This window comes from Rousettus aegyptiacus, unplaced genomic scaffold, assembly GCF_014176215.1.
Source record: "Rousettus aegyptiacus isolate mRouAeg1 unplaced genomic scaffold, mRouAeg1.p scaffold_m13_p_5, whole genome shotgun sequence".
Taxonomy (NCBI): domain Eukaryota; kingdom Metazoa; phylum Chordata; class Mammalia; order Chiroptera; family Pteropodidae; genus Rousettus; species Rousettus aegyptiacus.
Genome location: NW_023416308.1, coordinates 105,420,560 through 105,443,563, shown reverse-complemented (window position 1 = coordinate 105,443,563; position 23,004 = coordinate 105,420,560). Strand labels below are relative to the sequence as shown.

At 34.8% G+C, this 23,004-nt stretch overlaps 1 long non-coding RNA gene across 1 annotated transcript in view; it reads right to left on the bottom strand.

Annotated features, from left to right (window-relative positions):
- The window catches only part of LOC118602984, a 33,970-nt gene extending 22,175 nt beyond the window's left edge, over positions 1 to 11,795 (bottom strand). The window contains exons 1-2 of the long non-coding RNA XR_004951057.1: positions 11,460 to 11,795; positions 11,079 to 11,239 (exon numbers count right to left, since the gene is read on the bottom strand). This is a non-coding gene — a long non-coding RNA (uncharacterized LOC118602984). The remainder of the gene's footprint in view (positions 1 to 11,078; positions 11,240 to 11,459) is intronic.
- Between the last annotated feature and the right edge of the window lie 11,209 nt (positions 11,796 to 23,004).

Genomic DNA, 23,004 nt, shown 5'->3' with positions numbered 1-23,004 from the left:
CTTCCTAGAAGAACCCCATTCATAGGGTTTGTTTTTGTTTGATCTGACTCAGAGATCAATCAGTGGGTAAAGCTCCTTTCTTAGGGCATTTGCTGGCAGTCACTGACAATTGTTTAACAACACGAATGTCTAAAGCAGTGATGCCAATTGAGGCAAACGAGAGTTGAAGCTACAATAACTAAAGCGAACAGAATTACTAGAGGTTCTCAATAGCAGATTTGACCTGGTAGAAGAAAGAATCAATGACTTTAAATAAGTCAATTGAAATTATGAATTCTGAAGATCAAAGAGAAAAAAAAGAAAAAAAAATACAGAACCTCAGAGACCTGTGGAACACCATCAAGCACACAAACATATGCATAATAGTAGCCCAAGAGGGAGAGCAGAGATACAAAGGCATGAGTGGAAAGAATGTGTGAAGAAATAATGCACATAAACTTCCTAAATTTGATGAAAAAAATCAGTATACACATTCAAAAAGTTTAATGATCTCCATGTAGGCTACACTGAAAGAGTTACACATGTAGACACTTCATATTCAAATTGCTGAAAGTCAAAGACAAGAAGACACTCACGCGGCAACAAGAGTAGAACTCATCACATACAAAGGGTCCTTAATAAGACTAACAGCTGGTTTCATATGAGAAACCATGAAAGCCAAAATGCTGTAGAATGATGTACTCAAAGCGCTGAAAGAAAAAGAATGTCCACCGCAATCCATATCCAGGAAAACCGTTCTTCAAAAATCAAGATGAAATGAAAGGCGAAGATAAACAAAGTAGCTAGATAAACAAAAAGTGAGAGAATTTGATGTCAGCAGATCTGCTTTACAAGAAATATAAAAGAGAGTCGGTCCTTCAAGCTAAAATGCAAAGATATTAGACAATAATTCAAATCTACATCAAGAAATACAATACACTGATAATGGTGAAACCAAAGGTAAATATATATAACAGTATAATTGTGCTTTTGTTTTAAAATCTTTTATATTTAATTTAAAAATAACATCACAAATTAGTAATTGATATGCTAGCAATATCCATTAAACACACAAAAAAGGCAGTGATGGAGGAATTGAGGAATAAAAAAAGATGTATAGAAAATAATTAGTAAAATAGCAGATATCAATTTTAAAAGAACAGTAATTCCATTAAGCGAAAATAGAGTAGGCACAGCAACCAAAAGACAGAGATTGAAAGGTGGATGTAGGAAAAAAAATTATCCAGCTGTATAATTTCTACAAGAGACACATTTTAAATTCAAAGACATAAATAGGTTGAATGTAAAGTGATGAAAAAAGATATGTCATCACAGTAACCAAAAGAGAATTAAATGGGGAACAATATATGATGTTTCAAACAAAATCAATACATGACAGAAATCATCACTGGAAACAAAGATATTTTATAATGGTAAAGGGTCAATCTATCAGAATAAAAACATAAATATTATAAGCAAAACAGAGCCCCAAAACATATGAAGCAAAAATTGACAAAACTAAAAGGAAAAACAAAAGTTAGTGTTTTAAAAATATCAACAGAGCTGACAAAACTTTAGCTAAACTGACCAAGAAAAAAAGAGGAAATAATAATTGGAGACTTAAATACCACACTTTCAATGGCCATAACAAGTGAGTAGATAATCAATAAGGTAATAGAAGACTAGTAAAACATTGTAACCTGACTACACTTAATAGACAGCTATGGAGTACTCCACCCAAAGACAGCAGAATACCCATACTTCTCAAATGCATAAGGAAAAGTCTCTAGGATAGACTATGTGCTAGATCATAATACACATATCCATAAATTTAAAAGATTGACATCATGCAAAGTACGTTTTATTATATTTAACAATAATACTAAACTTTATTGAGCTCTTGATTTTCTAGCTCTATGCTAAGTTCTTTGCAAATATCAATACATTATCTCCCCCACAACCCTTTTAGTGAAGATGCCGTTTAACCTACATTTTAGTAATTGAGAAAGTGATAAACAGAAAGAAGAAGTCAGTCTATGCTTAGTGTCTCTGTGTAAGGAGCTCAGTAAAATGTCGGTATTGTCTCTAATGGAGCATAATTTTAGGAAATATCAGATGACCCTTATTCTAATTTGCAGGCTACTTAGCTAGTTAATTATTTCATGTTAGTTCAGTTTGCTACTTTAATGCCTTTAAATATACTCTTAGATTTATGTCCTAGATTTATGCTCCCCATTCCCCGATAATAAGTGTGATCATAGTAAGCCCATAGTCTGGACTAAGCCTATTTCCCCATAGAAAAGATCGAAAGAAAACTTCAGACACCCAGGACTTGACTTCACAATACTGTCAACCTAATCACCACTGTCTGCTTTCAGTGGACCAGCACTGCTTTCATTAGGCACCTAACCCTTGTTATGTTAGTCATAACAAGAACCCCAGACAAGCTGCTTCCTTCTTTTCTCCCTGTACTTTTCACTCTAAGTCTCTGCATATTCTCTGTTCTCCCCCTTCCTTCCTTCCCTTCCTAACTGCTGAATCTCTTCCACTCCGCCATCTGGAATTTATGGTCTATCATCAGCAAAAGGCTCCATTTCTTAAATTTCTTCTTTGAGCATTTTATTCATCTTCTTGTTTTGAATAAAATGTTGTTTCTCTTCTCTCTTTCTGCCTTTCTTTCTCTCTCTTTTTTAATGTTTTCATCCAGGCTTATAGCAACAATTCTATACTCATGACTCCCAAATTTATATACTTATCTGAGACCTCTTTTCTAAAGTCTAGATGTGTGCATTTCTGTCTCTGTCATTGTGTCTCTTTCTCTGTTTTCCTGTTTCCTCTGCCTCCAGCATGCTCTGAACCATTATTATCTCTCCCTTCCGAACTAGTGCCACCACATCTTCGTTGTGTCCCCTGCAGTCTATTCACATGGCAGCTAAAGAGATCTTTTAAAATCCTAGGTCAAATCTTGTCACTCCTCTGATCAAAGTCCTTTATTGACGCCTCATTTGAACCCAAGTATAAGCCCAAGTGCTTATACTAGCTTTCTACCCATTAATTATACTTTTGACTTTATTACCTATCATTATTCCCCTTGGACATTCCCCTCTCTGTGAGAACTCGGGTATAGCCCTGAACCAGGACAAATACTGCCTGACACTGTCTTCCCTTAGGTATCTTCATAGCCTGTTAACTTACTTTCTTTAGGTCTTTCCTTAGAAGCCACCTTCTCAATGAGGCCTACTCTTAAGACTTTATATAAAATTGGACCTTTCTTGGCCTCCACATACCTGGCTCTCTTGATTCTCCCGATTTTGTTCAACTTTCCTTCTTTCAAAAATGCTTATAATTATTGAAATGGCTAGCCATTTCTGTCATTTACTATGTTTATTGCTTGTTTTACATCTTCATCTGCTAGAAGATAAGGTCCTTTGGGGAAGGTGCTTATGTTTGGTTTGGTTTGTTCACCAGTATATTGCAAGTAAAAACTAGAACAGTATCTGGCACAGAGTAGATGCTTAATCAATATTTGTTCAATGGATATGTAAATAATTCTATCTTCAAGTAGTAATATTCACTGGAGAATGTGGTGAAATATTCTCAGTCACTTTGGCAACACACAACTAAACCTTGATCCCAACTCATTGCAGAGAAGAAAATATTGGACTTTTTTTTTTTAGCAGACAAGAAATAGTATCTATAAAATTTTCCAGGTATACCCAAGTATAGACTATATTAAACATACTAAAATGAACTCTCCAAAGTCTTTGCTTGGTTTATAAGTTTTTATGCTTCATTAAATTAGACAACCCTACTAGGAAGTTTTGTCTCATACAATTATCATTTGAACATTTTCTCTTTTTTTGTATGAAATATCAAGTTTCCTTGTTATAATTTTCTTCTTTGCCTTGTAGATTTTCTTCATTTTATGGCTGCTTTTTTTTAATCCTCCTGTTCTTTTAAATTTCATATTGAACTTTATTTGTCCACTGTCTGGGTTCTATTCTTTGATGGCATATGCCTTCTGGACTCAGCTTTTCTCCCTACCCATCTCAGATTAATCCAAGTTAATGGATTAGATTCTTATGGTTCAGATACTTTCTTGTACCAAACTCTGCCTTAGGTTCTGAAGGATATTCCAAAGGAAGTAAAACATGAGGTCCATATTTATTAGGGCTTTCTTAATTGCAATTAATAGTAACAAATTATGTTGATTATCAAACCCAAAGGAAGGTTGAATGATCAGATGATTGCATAGGACTGTGCTGGGTCTCAGAAATATCTTAATTAGGGACTTAAATACCATCAGTTCTCTCTTCATCTTTTACTTTTGCCTTTCTTGGGAATTGGCTTTATTCTCTTTCCTTACAGTTGTGTTCTAGTCACATTGTAAGAAACCTAGTTTTTGACAACTCACAAATTTTATATTTTATCATTGAAAGGAGACTATTTTGATATTCTCTCTGTCCCAAATACTATGTACTTGGAAGAAGGGTCTCATCATCTTAGCCAGGGTCTGCTACCTACCTCTGTGAAAAATGTGGTGGGATAATATTGCACAAAAATTGCTGCTTCCACAGAAGTCAAGTGGATGGGAGCTTGCATTTTCCATAAAAGCAGGTACTGTTTAGATAAATCAATACATCCTATACCTGAAACTTGTAATCACAGAGTTTGTGTTTGCAGAGAAAGACCAAATGATAATTGAGGTAACTATAAATTTAGAGGAATGTTTATAATCAATCAAACTGCATAGAAAGGTTGCTTTAAAAAAAAAATGGAGCAACTATGAACTAATAGCATGAATTTGAAGAGTTTTGAGAGGTTAATATTAAACCAGTATCATGTAAAGTTGAATTTTAGAAATAGAAGGGGACACAGGATTATTTACTCCAGGGATTCCCATCTGAGGGTGTCTGGGCCACTCAGAATCCCTTAAATGGAGAGAAGATTTTTCCGTGAACCATTTCCTTTTTTTTTTTTTTTAATTATTCTATGAAATTTCTCTTTCACAATATAAAAAACAATAGCAACAACAGCGACATCAACAACAAAGCTATCTTTACTGAAACTAATAATATAGCATAAAGCTTTAAAGAAACAAAGTTCATAATCTTCCCCTACCCCATTTTTATTGCCTCCCCTGATCATAGAAAGATATGTAAATATATACAGATATATTGGACTTTTTTTTTTTTTACAAAGCAACATAGCATTACTTTAAAACTTTATTTTCTTTCTCAATACGTCATGGCCATCCCTCCAAGTCAGTAACTGTAACTCTAGTTACTCTAAAGCATTATTTCAAGTAGGTGCAATAAAGTACCACGATTTATTTAACCTTTTATTCTTGAAGTCTTGCAATTTCTTCTCAGTTTTCCCCTCTTTTAAACAATATCCAATAAAATTCCCTTAATACTTGGCTTGACAACTTGGACTTTTAATAAGATAGAATCCTAAAACAATTATTTGTGTATCAAATTTATATCCATTTTAAATATTAATGATATTAGTAGGTACTTTACAAAAAGGTTGTAGGAATTCCTTTGCATACCAGCAATATATATGAGAATAGCTGTTTCTTCATGTTCCCAAAGATGTGATATTGTATTTCATTCAAGTGTGGAAATGTAATTTTATTATTGCCTTGCTTTAGTCTGATGACTGTTAGAGTTTAAAGTATTATTATTTGTTTATTTTCAATTTTCTTTGTAAATCACATTGCAAATTCATATGTTTTTAAATCTCTACATTGATTCGTTTATCCCTTTTTTATGATTAATTTAGAATACATTGTATATTATGGAATGATAATTATTTGTTATATATGTTACAAATTTTCTTTAGCCTAATATATGCAAATATGGCTTTTTAAAATTTTTATACACACATGCACACATAGTTATTTTACTATTATATGTATAATTTTCTTTATAACATTTTAGTTTGTGTTTTGAAAATTTTAGCAAGAAGCGGAGCCCTATAGCTCATCGGAAGCTCTTATTTTGAGAGTACAAATACAATTTTGATGAATAAAAATTATAAAGTGAGATAATTTCTCAATAAATGGAGCTTTTGTAGTAGTTTTCATCTTTCAAAATATGGAGATTATGGTGATTTCCACAAAAGTTATTCTTGGCTATAAAATGTTTGGAAGTTCTGGTCTAATGCAAATGACTCATTTTATGTTAGAAGCAAAAAAAGGCAGAATAGTGAAGTGGCATGTATTTGTCTCTGCTTGAAGATGAGCAAATTTATGAATCTGTGAAGTAAAGTAGTATCTGGAAATACGTGTAATGAGAACAAGATGAAACCGATTACAAATACCTTACCACTGATGCTGCCTCGCTATGTGCTTCTTTCTACTTTCCAGAAAAGAGCTAGCCAACAAAATAGTAGTAGTGAGAAGAAATCCTTTATAGATCTTCAAGGGGGTAAATCACACTAACCAGGTATGGCCAACCTTAACAGCAGATAAGATTTCTCTTAAACTACACTGATTCTTTGCTGTTATCACCATAACAGTGTAATCGCATGATTAGACAATGGCATTACAATAAAGAGAAAGACTGTATAAACTAAACTAATAAGCTAACTTGAAAACACATGCAAGATTTTTGGCAACAGGGATATGAGTGTTATAGGGATGGTCCAGAGGAAAGAAAGACACTTGGGAACAGTAGATGTTAAAAGACAAGGACAACCTGCAAATCCCAGTCTTTAAGGAACATGGGGATTATCTATAAAGGTGTACATTAAAAGCACAATGGTACTTTTAAAGTACTAACGAACAGAATATATTTGAAACTTTATCACTCCTGTCATCTTCGACAAGGTATATTACTATGAAAGAATCAACAGGGCCTCTTTTCCTTGCCTGCATCCTGAATGTTTGAATCAAGCTTCTAAGACTCTTCATCTACTAATTACAAGTATCTGGATAACTCTGCATATTCCAATAAGAATTGAGGTCAATAGGAAGCAGATCCTAAAATACGATCTAAGCATCTCAAGTATCAGGCTGGCAGTAATGATTAATCTCAAAAGTATCTGGAGGCTGCTCAAAATTGCAGCTGAATTACTTCCCTATTATGCATCTCTCCCTTGACCAGATCTACTTGATGCACTCATGAAATCTTCAGAGACTCCATTCTCGAACATGGTCCATGGTGTTCATTTGCTTTCCTTGTTGAGAGAGCATTTCATCTTAAGCTACTTATTGAATTGGGTGTGGTTGTTTTGTCAGAAATCAAATCAGTTATGATTGTGAGGAAATTCAATCTGGTAATACAATTTTTGTTCCCACTAAGGATTATATGTCTCTCAAATATGTCCCCATCTCGCTACAGTATCTCTTCATAGCCTCCAAGAATCTCTATTTGGGAGCTTCCCTTCTCTCTCATGTGAGTCACTACAATAGCCACCTAAGTGTCCTCCTGGTCTTCTATTTCATCCACCTGTTACTTTCTCCAGAGTGAAGCCAGATCAATATTGTTAAAATGAAAAGCTCATCATGCTGAAAATATTTCAACAATCTCCCATGCATACCTTTTTATATAGTTTAAATACTGTGGGGGTAGAATTCCATAGTAAAGCATCTGACTCCATTTTTTAATGTTCGACTACTAACAAATTTTAAGACTTAACTCTTTCTTTTGCCTTCTATTCATATCTGGGCAAACATATCAGAAAGCCTGATTGCTTCTTCCTCTGATGCTGTGAGATTCGATCCATATAAGCCCCTGCCCACATCCTAACCACAATTAAAACACCAAGCCAGTCTTCTTTTCTTAATCTCTCAAGATATTTTTGGACCAGCTAGGGAAGACTTCCCTGTTCTCCCTCAAAGTCTCATTATGTAGTTAAACATTTTCATACCCACTTGGTGTGGGTATGGCATCATCAGTCTTGACATCTGGAGGTGACCCTACTTATCTGTGTGGCCACAATGTATATCAGACTTTTCTATCTAGTGCTTACCACTTCTGTGTTTTCATTCAGCCAGCAAATACTTTTTGAAGACCTACTTTATTCAATGTACTTCTTAGGTATTTGAGAAATGGTAGAAAACAACCTAAATATGGTCCTTATACTTGGAGCTTATATTCTAGTGCGGTGAAACAAAAAATAAACCAAATAATGCATGAATTTATGTGGCGATAATTGCTATAAAGAAAGAAAAAACAGGGTGATGTGACATAATCTGGGGACATAGGATTAGACTGCATTGTTAGAGAAGGATTCATTGGGAAAGTGATATTTGTCGAGCGCTACAAGCAGGAAGTTCTCACCTATTCAGGTGTTTAGGATCAAGTCATTCCAGGCAAGGAGAATAACAAGTGTGAATTCCCTATGGTGGGAAAGAAAGGACTTGTGCTTTAGAAATAGAATAAAGGTTATCGGTGCTGAGTCTGGTGAAAACGAGAGAGAAAATCAAGAAGTGAGGACTGGAGGGGTAGGCAAGGGCTAGATAACAGGATCTGGTAGGTCATGCCATGGAATATGAGTTTTATTCTAAGTTCAGGGGAAAGAAAGCCAATGAAGGGATAGGCATGATCTGATTTGCTTTTCAACAAATAATCCTGGCTGCTAGGTGGGGAATGAATTGCACTGAACAAGAGTGGAAACAGAGAACAATTACTGTGCTAAGAAAAATAATTTGAGTGAGAGACGATGGAGGCTTGGACAGCCGTGGTAGCAACGGGAAAGAGAAGTAAACGGATCTGAGTATATTTAGGCAATAGAATAAAGAGGATTTATTGTTTAATTTACTCAGGGTAGCGAGTACCCTTTCTTTGGGCATATGGAACATCATGCAGCTCCTGAACACTCTGATTCACCTTTGACAGTACACTATGAATGTCATACTGCTCTGCTGAGAAGCCACTCTTATCTGGTCCTGTGGTGTTGGGCTCACACCAAATCCAGTGAATACTTTTATCACAGCACTTATCAGAATGTATTGTAATTGTTGTTTCTTTCCCTAAGTAGGAAGCTAACCCAATGATTAACACAATGCTTGACAGTGTCAGCATTTAATAAACCTCTGTCAAATGAATAAGTGAGAGTGTACTTATGAGACCCCACGATGAAGGGGTATAAATAAGACCTTTGCGCCTTGCAACAGTCCTAGCACTTGAAGAATACTGCCAAAGGTCAGGGAGCTTTCCAGAGGATTTCTTTTAATTACTTCAGAAACTCTCAAGAAGAATGATCAGAACATTTTAGATGGTAATGATCTGGAAAATGGAAAAGGGCCTACAGATTGGAAGATGAAAATAGTAACCTCAGATGTTATGAAATTAGTTTAAAAGCCAAGGTAACTGGAGGGAGGAAAACAAGTCATCCCAAGAGAAACTATTAAATTCACCTAAGTACAGGTCAAGTCCTATTATCTAATACATTAATCTTGCAGGATGTTTTTTCATTTCCAAAAAATTACTTTTAAGCTCTAATTGATGTCCTGTTATTTCAAGGTGTATTTTATACTAAGAATTCCATAGGAAAAATAGTATGGTAGTGGAGAGTTTCATAAAAACGGGATTCCTGATTCAGGTCTTGTCTTTACCTTTCTTTGTTGAGTAAGTGGGTCTCTGTGACCCAATCTCTTCACACATTAAAGAAAAATAAGAATATAATATTGCATTCTATGTTTTTTTTCCAACTCTAATATTCTATGGCATTTGTTGTTGTAGGATCTGTCTTATTGGTTTGGTGATGATGTAATAAGAAGAGGACCATAATTCCACTTAAAAATATATAAATTGTTGGTGCAGTTATAGTTAGTACAGAGAAGTAATGTTGAAATTCTGGTGAGAACATAGACATTGAGATGTATGTCAGCTGATGGTCACCATGCTTTGCAGAATTTATGGTTAACACCTTTACAGTTTACAAAGCACTTCCATGTCTCTTATTTAAGTACATTATCAAGACCATTGGCTACTTGTACAAAGTGTGTGCTGTCAGTCCCATTTTAGAGATGAGTACACTGAGGTGAACACACATGTATTATGAAGCGAGATAACTTGCACGAAACAACCAAGGCATGAACCCAGCTCTTCCGTCTCCTAGTCTAGAGTAATTTCCCTAACTCCTGAAAATCTCTATGGCTAATATTTCACATGTAAAATGCTATAAAATCTCTGAGCAGTCCTATGATATAGGTCGTAACATTTCCCATTATCAAAAGAGAAAACTCAAAATTCAATAAGTCAGTTAACTTGCTCAAGATTTCAAAACTATTAAGTGACTAAATTGAGATTTCACCTGAGATCTAATTCTAAAGACCACCCTAGAGGACTTCCCACTGCTGTGGGAAATAAATGCCAGACTCCTTTAAGGAATTAAAAAAAAAAAAAAAAAAAAAAAAACACTAAACCGAGTTGGCTAGGAAGGGACAGCAGAATGAAAAATTGTAAGGTAAATCATAAACTCAGTATTTCTCATGGGATGTTGGGGACAAGGCCATTTTGCGAATGCATGTGATATGGAAGCCATTCTATTTATCTCTGCATGTCTACAGAGCAGAGATAGCTAAGACTAATTTAGTAACACATAAAAGTAATGGCCATGACATAAGGATCCATAATATTTTATATTTAGAGAATGCATTGTTCCTCCCAGGAAAAATATGTAGATATATATGACTATGAAATATGATGATGTTCCCCAGTCTAATGTGTTTTATATCTTACTGTTTCACTTCTAATAGTCTATTATAGTTTAATGAATAGTCCATGAGCTTTATTCCTTAACTGCATAGGTATTGGTGTTATGTCCCACTTCCTGCTTTTGCCATATATTAAATTACTATTTTAAAATTAATTGCTAGTGATTTGCTAAGTTTATTAATTAAGTTCTGTAAGACTCAAGATCATCTCCTCCAGACCACATGGCTTCTAAATTCTATACAATTAAGTCTTGATATACCCAAGCCTATTCTTTATCAGTGCTAGCACTTTTTGAAGGTGTGTTACAAAATGTCTGTACCATTATTCTTTCCTATTGAGAATGTTCCTTTAAATAAAACAGACAATTTAGAAACCACTTTCATCTGTTAGTAATCCTTCCTTTTCAGGGGTAGCAAGGGAGTCCTTTACCTTTTTTATGTTTTAATTCCTTCTTCAGCCTTTCCAGTCATGTTGTCTCTTTTTGTTGCTTTCTTAGACCTTTTGTTTTCCTTTAGTTTCTTATGGATTCAGGTTATGGAGTTATTTTCCTTGTATACTTACTTAATTATCTCATTATATCTCAGAATATCCTAGAAAAAAAAAGCAATTTGTAGAAGGAAACATAATTCTCTATTTTTGCTTTCAGGTTAGATTTATACATTTATTTTATACCTGGGAGATTATTTTAAAAATAAATGATATTGATTAAGAAAATAATAATTATAGAGCAGCTTTTTTTCTGCTTCCCACAATGAAAAATCTAAAGGGAAATATGGGTCACATATATGGAACTTACGAAACATTCCTCACCTTGTGGAATTTGGGGAGATTATAGGCTTTGGAGTCGAAGTTATCTGGATTCAAGTCATGAATTGGTCAAATGATATCTTCATAACCTTGAACAAATATCTTCTTTGCAACTCGGTTTCCTTCTCATCATGTTGACCACAAAGGGTTGCTGTGAGGATAGAATGAAACATGTTTGTGAAAATGTCAACAAGTATAGTCTTTATGAAGAACTTTTGATGTTTTCTTTTTAATGGTTCAGCATCTAACCTTTGGCCTATTAGCTGCCTGATCTTTATACTGAGGTACATTCTCTTACTGTGCTTCCTTGGTTGGAAGGGACATTCCATTCCCTGCCTCCTCCTGATGATTAACTCTATAGAAATGATAGGAAGCTTGATCTTTCCTGTACATATTCTATCCTGGGAATGAGCAAGGGATATACGCTTGGCCAAAGAGTACATTAAACATTGCCTATAAAATATTAAACATTGAGTTAGTGAACTCAGTGAGGAAAATGATTGGTGTTTAATCGACTACAAAGGTAGCAATGCTCTATCAAACTCTTTCTATGGCATGACAGCAGTAGAGTGTCTTATTCTAAAAAAAAAAAAAAAAAAATCAATGTTATAGAATTTTTCCAGTAGATGGAAGTTAAGTTGCTTTTAATAGGTTGAATTTAAAAATCTAGTTTATAATTTGCACAAAAGATTTGTATAGCAAGCAGTGGCTCTGGTACCTTTGCAAGTCACTTAACTTTTACTTCTCTTGGAAAGAAAATAATAATACGTGCCATGTTGATGTTGTGAACTCAAATAACAGAGATGAATGTGTTCTGTATAGGCCTAAAAGAATGTGGCCTAATGCTTATTTTTGTGGTATGAAAATGGATCTAAAAGTTGATAGGAGTAATAGTTTACTCTATGCAGTTTTAGAAGGCTTGGTGAACTTGGCTGAACCTACAAATAAGGATCATACCTAAAATGATACAAAGAAGTCATTGCTTTTTGATTTTGTGGATGAGAAATACATGTAGAAAAAGTAAAAGTATAATGATGTATTTTCTAAGACAAGTATAAATAACAGATGCAAGTGAAAGAAAGAATAGCTTTTGGATTTTGATGACACCAATTAATATCATATGATTAGGTTGTTTAATTTTAATATTTCTCCTTCCTTTTGGGTGAAGAAACCACCTATCCTCTTTATAATGCCTTAGTCTATTTCTCCACATTGACCTCAGTGAGAATTCCTCACTCTGTATTTTTGCTTACTGATTATTGCCACGTTCTGTTCTCTCTCATCAGTAAATCTGTTTATCAGTGAAATACCACAGTTGCACAAAGTTAGAATGAAACAACAATTAAAGGATTCCCACCTGATTTCCTTCCCTCAAATTAGGAATGACATTAATGAGATATTTTTCAAGGATAACAATGAGCTGACAACAAACTCTGCTCCGTGTCTCTCTTGGCACAATGTAGCTACCCATCCTGAGAAGAATGACACTCAGTTTTGTGTAGATGGTGGAATCTGAAACTATAACTATTGAAAAGTTTGTAGAAATTAAAAACTTCTGAGGTTTCACTTTTGAATCCCCAAAAGTAAGCTAGATGGAAAGTGGTGAATAAAATCTTTCAAGGTAGCAAAGTTGTGTCATAGGCTGTGGTGAGGTTAGCAATGTACGCCTGTTTAGAAATAGTCTTTTTCATCTTCATCATCAGATACATGTGCAAAAATGAATTTATATTCCAGTGGTAGTCAGCAATGGGTAGTCACAAATTCAACCTACTCCTGTGGCTGTTGTTGAGGAGTTATTTGCATGTACATGAATGTGCAGGCGCACATACAGACACACACACACAAATTATGTATGGGAATGTATGCTTGTGTGTGTGTGTGTGTGTGTGTGTGTGTGTGAGAGAGAGAGAGAGAGAGAGAGAGAGAGAGAGAGAAGATTCATAGCTTCTATTAGATTCTCAAAGGGCTGTTGCTCATATAAAGTTGAGAGCAATTACTCTTCCTTGTTTTTCTCTCACTTAATAAAATACATGAAAATTCAAGTAAATGGTAGTTGACATAATGAATGGGATAACCTTGAAAAAATTCTAAATATTTTACTCGTATGATGCTTGAACTACTCCTAATAAAATACCTCGCACTGTAATGTTAACCACCATGTGTAGCCACCAAGTTTGAGAATTGCTGCTCTAGTAATCTCCAAGGAATCGGAGGAGTGCAGACTTTCAGAGGTGGCTCTCAGAGTTTATTTAGAACAAATCATTTCCCCATTTATTTTCTGTTAAATATACAGTGCAACTCCTTTTCTCAAAGTATATAACAATTTCAATACATAAAACACACGTAAAAGAAACCGCTTTGATCAAAGTGTTCATGACCTTGGATTCTTCCTGTTCAGCCTCCTCCTCACTTTCCGCACAGCACGGATATAGAGCCGCCCAAAGTTTTATTTTCTTTATAATCATTTATTGTTGGCATTACCTATTGTGATTATTTCAATATTTTGTTCCTGACTTTTCAAAGTTTGTATTATGTCGTGTAACTTCTTATGACAGAGTTAGAAACAAAAGGTCTTGGTTGACTCCTTATTAAGTTCTCTCATTGATCTGAACACTCTCAAGTATTGATCTTGGTGTCAGATAGGTTTGAGCGGGAATCATGGCTGTCCCAGAATTGCTTTATGCTTTAGTTTCCTTATCTGAGAATTAATGCATAAAAATTAAAGTAATTATATTGATAATGATAATAATACCAATAATGATAATAATTATAATGGTAATACATACCTGCAGGGTCACTGTGAGATTTAAATGAATGAGGGCTCATGACAGGTGATTTTCTTGATGACCAAAATTCATTCCTAATAACCCTGCCTCTGACTAAAAAGACATTAAATATAAATATAGTTCTTTAATTTTAATGGAAAATTATGCTTTTTTGATCGCAATCTGAGGCAGACAATTTTCAAAGATTGAAAAAATATATCTATTACATAGTGAAAAGAAGTTTAGGTAAGTAACAAATATTTGAAAGTAAAATAATATGAATTATAGGTGAAATTTAATGTAACAAAGGATTACCTATTCGCTGAAGGAGTAAAGATGGATAATGAATAGTTGTAAAAGAAGATACAAAGAGTCGTTCTTTAGAAGTATGTTATTTTTATTTTTATTTGTTTATACTTCAGCCTCATTGAGGTATAAAGGACATAATATTGTAAAATATTAAAGTGTTCATTGTGATGATTTGATATACATTGTGGGAGGATTACCCCATCTAGTTCATTAGCACATCTATCACCTCACATATTTATCTTTTTTTTTTTTTTTTTTGCTGAGAACAGTTAAGTTCTAGTCTCTTACTAAATTTAAATTGTAAATACAGTGTCATTGACTCTAGTCACCATGTTTTTTCCTAGATTCTTATATTTAATTCATTTCATTGCTAAATGTTTATACTCTTTTACCAAACTCTCCCTATATCCCTACCCCTAGGCCCTGGAAATCACTTTTCTACTCTTTCTATGAGTTGACTTTTTTTTAAAGATTCCACATATAGGTTATATTATGCAATATTTATCTTACTCTGGCTCATTTCACTTAGCATAATGCCCTTTCATCCTTGTTGTTGGAAATGGCAGAATTTCTTCTTTCTCATGACTGAATAATATTCCATTGTATATACTGACCACATCTTCTTTATCCATTTATTCATTGAGAGACATGTCGTTTCCATGTCTTGGCTATTGTGAATAATGCTGCAGTGAACATGTGGGTGTATATATCTCTTTTATATCCTGTTTTTATTTCCTTTCAATATGCACATCTAAGTTCATTCTATTTAACTATTGTTTCAAAAAATTTCCAATTGTTGGTAGTTTATGGTTACCTTGCCCTTAAACTACACTTAACAAATTTATAGCAAAGAAAATAACTCTTTTATACCAAAATAAAAGCTACAACAATAGTACTTTGAAATACATGGAAATAATACATATACAAAGCAAACTGAATGAAGTGTCTTAGACAGTCCTGACTTGTCCTCACGCTTGCTCAGCATCTATATGCAAAGCGAAACCATTTAAGAGCATTCAAAATGTAACTCATTCAGATGTGTTCTTTACGATATTCTCTAACAGGAAGCTTTGGTGTCAAGTAAATTGGTGAATATGTCTTTGCCTGAAGCCATAATGTTGAAATACTACCTTCTATCCTATATTTATTTAATGTATTTTGAGAGGAAAGAATTATCATACTGAAAACAAGAGAGTTAGTGTCCAAAAAGTACCATAACTTTTCAAGATGGTGCTTATTCTATAACTAAAAAGTCATGATATGTGGTTCAGTCTGTATTTTGCATAGTTTTAGACACCAGAATAGGAAATTAACAAATCTAATTGTTTCCCTTCTTTCAACTGTCATTTTTTCCCTCTTTTTCTTCCTATATTCCTTCCATCTCTAGATATTACATTTAAAATTTCAGCTTCATAGAATAACTCAAAAAGCCCCTACAATTTCTATGACTTGCAAAACAGTGCCTGCAAATCATGCAAAAAAAAAAAAATCTGTTCTTCATTCCTGCAAAAATTTAAGCTGATTCAAATCCACACCTAGACTATATTTCCTTTTCTTAAGAATACTGAAATATTTCATTCATACATCATATTGTTTTCCAACATTCCTGTGAGGTATAGTGATAAAGATGTACTATTTTTCAGTTGAAGAAACCTAGCAAGGCAAAATGAGCTGTCCAGGTTTACAAAAGCTGGATTCCAACAATGTCACTAGTCATCTATATTACCTTGTCTCCTCATTTATGCTTTTCTCAGAGTGAGCACATCGAATAGGTAGCAAAGGTTCAAATCAATTTTCCCATTGGTGTTCCCAGACTCAGAAGATAAGTTAAAATTACTAGAGGCATCTGTTTGATACTCTTGCATTTGAAACTCACAATTTATTGCTCATTCTACATTCTAGTCATAGTGTATTCCCAGACTCATGTGAGCAAGTATCCATACTTAGGAGCCCTTTACTTTTTGTCAGCTCTATACAACTATCTCTAGGACTTGCTCATTGCTGCTTTTATATTGGAAGCAGTAGATAGAGGAGTCCTAAAAGGCTAGGAAATTATGTTTGAAACACATGGTATCAGCCATGCACCTGTGCTTTGTAGACTTCAACTGTAGGGAGCATAGTTGACTCATAAGGGCCCCAGCTGTGCACTCTGAAATCCATTAATGTGTTTGAACATGTATTCCATGGGCTGCCTCCAGCCAATGATTGAGCACAGCATGGTTCCTAAAACAGGCTTGTTCCAGGAAGTTGTGGCCTCCTCTGATGACAAGCTTTCTTTGGACTGTAGGGAAGTCTAGGATGCTTTCACCCATCCTTCCTTTCCTCTCTTATTCACTTTGGGTCAGACTTCCATCCCAGCCTATCAAAAAATAAATCCGGAGTTAGTTAGGTAAGAAGAGACTTTCTTCAAAAGAACAGTTGTGATAAGGGGAGGGGACCATTGAAATAAAGAGAGCTCTCTGACCATAAGGGTTGCAAGGTCAGGCAGAAAGGGGACTTTCCTTTCCTAGACAGGAGTGGGTAAGGCTAGAAATAACCAGGTGTGGGCAAGTAGGGTGAGTGAGTGGTGTAAATTAAGGGATACTGACCCCTGAGGTCAGCTGATTCTTGGAGGGGCTGTTCTAAGAAGGGGTTGTTGTGCATTCTAATTTTCAAGGGTGAGCCAAAGTTCAGGGGTCTGTGGAAAGAAGTGACACTGAACTCAAGCATGGTTAAGTCAAGTTAACGTGCATTATATTCAGTTGGACAGTGGTGACGAACAGTTCCAACAATAATTTATGAGACGTAGAATCGGAATTTGTAGTCTGCGTCTGGCTTTGTCATTAATAAACAGGCTGTTCATCTTCTAGTGTTGTCTGAGTCAAGGGAGAATGGTGGTTCTTTGCAGCAAGCCATTTCTTGGAACACGTTTCTTAACCATCACTGTTTTCAGAGAGCACGGAGCTCAGGTGAAGTTCAGAGTTGTTATTTGGCTTCCTCCCCATTTTGTCTCACAGGCTTCTCTCCAAATAAAAATTCTTGCACTCGCCATCAGATTCATAGAGAACCTGAACTAATAAACATGTTTCTTATATGCCTTTCCTTGCCTTTCCAACTTGTATAATGCTCTTTACATCAGAGGCTCTCAGGTTTTATGATGCATAGAGATGATAGGTAGCACCTGCTACAATGCCAACTCCTTAGGACCAGTACGAAAAGATTTCATGAATCTGGGGTGGAGCCAGGAATTAAACATTCAGGTGAATAAATTATGAGAGGTCTTCAACCCACACATTGAATAACCCTGCTGAAATCGGTCTATGCAATATAGGAAAGATTTATATATAGATGGTGAGAAAGCTTTACAGTAATTTTTGTGTCTCATAGAAATGTCTGTTTGATACATTTCCTTGGCCGAGGCTATTGAGCCTTGTTACTACTACTAGTAGTATAGCATAATTTGGAGCCCAGGCTCTAGATTTGGAGTACCTGGCTTTTTAAATTTTACCCATCCTTCTTCCTTTGTAACTATGGGCAAATTGCTTAAACTCTTTGTAAAATAGCTACCTCAAGGAATTTTTATGAGGTTTAGTGAGTATATGTAAAATACTTACTATTTTGTATAACACTGTAGCGAGGTGTCAATCAAAGTTCATCATATCTGCTATAATTACTATTAACCACAAATTTCACCAGCTAACATTTATTGAGCAGTCTATTTGTGCAATTTGTTTGAATTGACATTTAATTCTTTCATTGTGTTGTAGGACAGAGTTATTGTCCTATATCAAAGAGGCTTTTCAATTAAAACTGTTATTTTTTTTTCTTACTCTTATAGGTGCATGCTACCATGTGTTATATTTATCTTTATATGTGTCTGTCTCCCCCATTAGTAATAAGGTTGAGAGACCAGGAAGAAGATCCAATGTATTGTTGCATTCACAGACCAGTCGATTTAACCCCTAATTCTTTCATTTCATAAATTTATGAAAGAGAAAAAAACTACAGTGCACTAAGAATGTGGAAAACCTAGTGAAGTGTTTGACAGTAAGATACCTTTTATTTATCCTCTACCTCCTTACTTTCTCCAGTTCTCTAATGCTTTTCTGTACTCTGGAACTTCTGGTCCTTCCTCAGCCTTAAACGTATCAAAAGCTTATTCCCAAGAACTAATTTTAATGGATATTTACTTGAACACTACAGTGTTCATTCATTTCTCCTTTTTTGGTTGTAGACATGTATCTTAGACATCAAAGAGTTGGGAACTTAGAGTAATTTTTTTTTTAAAGAAATTATGTTTAAGCTTGCATCTGAAAGGACATAAAAATTTATTTTTATCTTTCTAGGTTCTTTGGCTGATCTAATAATTAAACTTACATAAAACAGCCTAACAGGAGAAAAAGAAATGTAATTTTGTACATACGGGAGCTCCATAAAAACGTGAGATCCCAAAGACAGCCAGGTGATTGAGATTTCTATAACATCTTGAGCTTAAGAAAGGGGTAGGAATCTGGGGGTACAAGAGGGAGGAAAGCTATTCACAGGAAGGCAAAGGAGATATTTGAGAAACAAAATTGCCCTGTTATGCATGAAAGTTTCTTAGATACAAAGGTATCTCTGGTAATAACTCCCTTCCTGCAATAGGCCCCCTTTTCAATGTAGATTTAGGCAATTGGGAGGAAGAGTTAGACCTTTTCCTGAGTCAGACCTTTTCCTGAGTCTTTTGGGTCTTGACTGCTTTTAGCTCAATAATCCTTATGTCAAAGAGACATATTTTGGGGTGACAGAATCTGATCCCCTTCAGATCAGCAGATGAAACTACCAAAATAATAGCACTGCAAGTCCCTTTTCTTTGCTGTAAGAATGTTATTGAAAATATAGGTCATGACTCAACATGTACATATGCAACTCCAGTGGAGAAATATAACTCAGGAGAACTCAGAAGAGAGAAAAAAGAAGAAACAAGTAAACAGACCACTGCTTTGTCTGAAGGGACAAATGTTTTTAAATCCATATGTTTTTAACTTATGGATTTTGTAATTAGCCATGTTTTGTTCAATTTTTTTTTCTGTTAGGAGACTTAAAACCAATATATAACCCTTACGTATATGCTTTGTTTCTTTTGTTTTTTAGGACCCTCTACTTTAGGAGACTCTCCTTTAGCAAGTGTTCTAGTGTGTTTCCTCTATGCAAAATCCTTTAGCTGAAGCTCTATCAATACTATGAATATAATGTGACTTTATCTAAGTGGGTTTGAGTTTGCTGTGTTCTAATTCAGGGGAAGAATTTCATCAGTGAAAAGTTTCTTAAACCTATGGTAATCATACTGTAAATGGCACAGATTATTCCCTGTACCTCTGAGAATATTTTGGTACAGAAAATGAAGACTCACTCATTCTATACCATAAAAATTTATATCATGACTAGTTTAGCTCATGATGCAGTGGAATTTAATAGTTATATGCCAAATTGAATAAGTTTGTCAAGTAAAAATGTTTCTCTTTGTGAGTTAGGTAAATCCATTAGACACTAATTTAAGAAATCCAAGTGTTCAAATTAAGATATAAGTCCCAGCACCAAGGTAGAATGAGGCACACACTTATCATAGAATTTGAAAGGTGTTAGACTAAAAGCTCAAAACATTAAATTTAGAAGATGCAGCGGTTCTCTGAAAGAAAGAAAAAGAAAGAAAGAAAGAAAGAAAGAAAGAAAGAAAGAAAGAAAGAAAGAAAGAAAGAAAGAAAGAGCGAGCAATAATCACAATTTATGAGTAAATACAGTTATGCTATTTAGCACTTAGCGTCAATCCTGGAATGATATAAATGGTGACTGTATTGGGACTCTCAAAACTTTTGATCTTCCTAGGATGTGGCCTCAGAAACTAAAGGAAAAGTGCAATGCTAAGAGCAAACAAAATTAAATATAAATAAATAAATGTATACATTTATATATATATGTAAAACTCTTAACTTGAATTCTCATTACAATTATGGAGAAATTAATCAGATTTTTTCTCTTCGATCTTCCTATCAAAACTCACCTCTGATATAACTGTAAATATTAAATAATACCCAGAAGCATATTGACATGCTCAAATACTTCCACTTGAAACTCATAAATAGGGCACTTATTCTGCCTCTTCTTAATTTTCTCTGACAACCTAGAGTTTCCCAGATGTGCAAACTAGCACAACCATCAATAAAGCTCACTTTATTGATGGTTCTGCACAACCATCAATAAAGCTACTTTAAAACTTGATTAAAGTAGTGGGTCAAAGAAACTCTGAGATATGTCCATTATTTCAGATTGGTCGCCTTGAAGTTCTGGCCCATCGTTGGGGTATCCATCTAAATAAAATGGGGTAAGTGTAGGACTTCCTGACTTAGGTAATTACTTCTCAAATGGTTGAGTCATCTTAGGAATTCCCCACAAGCCACTTGACAACCTCATACCTCTGGATATAAAACTAAATGGAATAGAGGACACGATAGCCGTTCTTTGATGGAATTGGAGAATTGGCCTCTTGCATTAATTTCCTTTCATATTCTCAACCATCGTGGGAATACCAAGAATCCTATTATGTGAGTTCAGGAATGAGACTGATATATTCACATCCTTATCAAAACTCCTAGAGAACAGAGTGGGTAATAACTTACTCCTGAGAAAAGTCTTGTTTTTGAGTAATCTCTTCTGAAATTTGTAAACATCTCAGGGGTTCCAGTTTTATACTTATTTTACTTATCTCCTCAGCATCAACCTGACATCCTTTTATCTATATTTAAACTGAAAAAAAAAAAAAAAAGATGACGGTTGATTCCCAGATAGAATCTTACCTTTTTGTCCTATAATAATCTTTGAAATCTTTACTCATGATTGAAGATGTTGGCTACTTGGCTAATAGTCAGTCTTGAGTGGTATTCCACTGAGAGCCTCTCCCGATGGAGCTACCATTATATTGACATCACTGCATTTACCTTCCTAAAACTCCAGTTTAGGAATGTTGCTGTAAATCATCTTCCTTTGAAATGCCCTCTCAGAGGAATGCATGCATATCTATGGGCCTCCATAAAATATTAGGCGATTGTCATCTGATAATCTTATGTTAACTACAGTTTTACCTTTGTAAAAAGGATAATGGATAATTTCTGCTCCTAGAAATTACTTTTATTAGAATTATCTTCCTTGAAATGTAAATTCATGTCAGAGATTACCATACAACCAAGAGTGATTGTATTGTTTTAGCTTTGTCTGTACTGAAATTCTTTACCATTAATGGAGTGCCCCTATGACTACTGTACATCACCTCATTCAAATTTCATTAGAGAAATGGGTAATATTTTACTCTGAGAATGACTCCGTGATTAAGTTGATCTCCTATGAGATCCTTGCTCATTATGGAGTGACCATTCAGCACAGTAACTACTAAAGGTCATTCTATTTTAATTTCATTGAAAGAAGAGTTGTGAGAAGATGTGCCATTTTTCCTGCCTGATTTACTAATTTGTACAGTGTTAAAAGAGGTTTATAAAATAGAATATGCACAGCATTCTAAAAGACAAAGGATGGACTGCCTGAAGCTCAAATGGAAGGGGAGAAGTGAAAACACATGCTCAGTGTAAAAAGTAGCCCATACTCTTCTCTGTTTTTAATCTTGATGTGATTTTTATTGTAGGGACATTATTTCCTTCCCAGCACTAGGATTTTGACCATGTATGTTCCCTGGCTCCCTGCAGTTCACCATTATAAGTTTCAACAATTTGAATTCAAAGGGAGGAGTTATACCAATGTCTCTGCTCACTCATTTACACACAAGCCCTGGACTTCATACGTAAATTTGACCATGCCATCCTCTGCATGCTTCTGATGCTGTGTCTTCAACATTTCTTCTCTCACCTTCGCCAAAAAAAATATTTCTATTTTATAGGACATCCCCTTACTTTGGATTTATGTTATCATCTTTTTCAAAAGAATATCAAAACTATGTGGGGACATTATAGCTATAGTCTCCATGGTACTCAAGGAAGGAACCTGAAGACAAAACCAACTGTATTTAGGAGTTTTCAACTTTTCCATTTTTATCACTTCACGCTATGTAAAAGGGAATGAATGGCACTTTAATTATGCTCTCAGATGATACTAAATTGAGAATGTTGCAAACTACAGGAAAGAGAGAGCGATGTCACCAGAGGGACTAAAGAGGTTTAGCTATGTAAGTGGGTAAAACCAAGAGAATGAAAATCACCCCAAAAAAAATTCCAAGTAATTTAAAACTACCCTGTGCTTGTGTGTGTGTGTGTGTGTGTGTGTGTGTGTGTGTGTGTGTGTAGGTTTCTGGGTGCACCTGCTTTGTTACATTAAGTTTAAACACATGTAATTTCATGGAGGAAAAGCAAGCTAGGATTGACCGTAATAATCTAGGGTAACTATTCTTTCCTCTCTGCAGTGGTTTGGCTTTGAGATCAGCCTGTATTAAATAAGTTAGTCTGTTTTCTTAT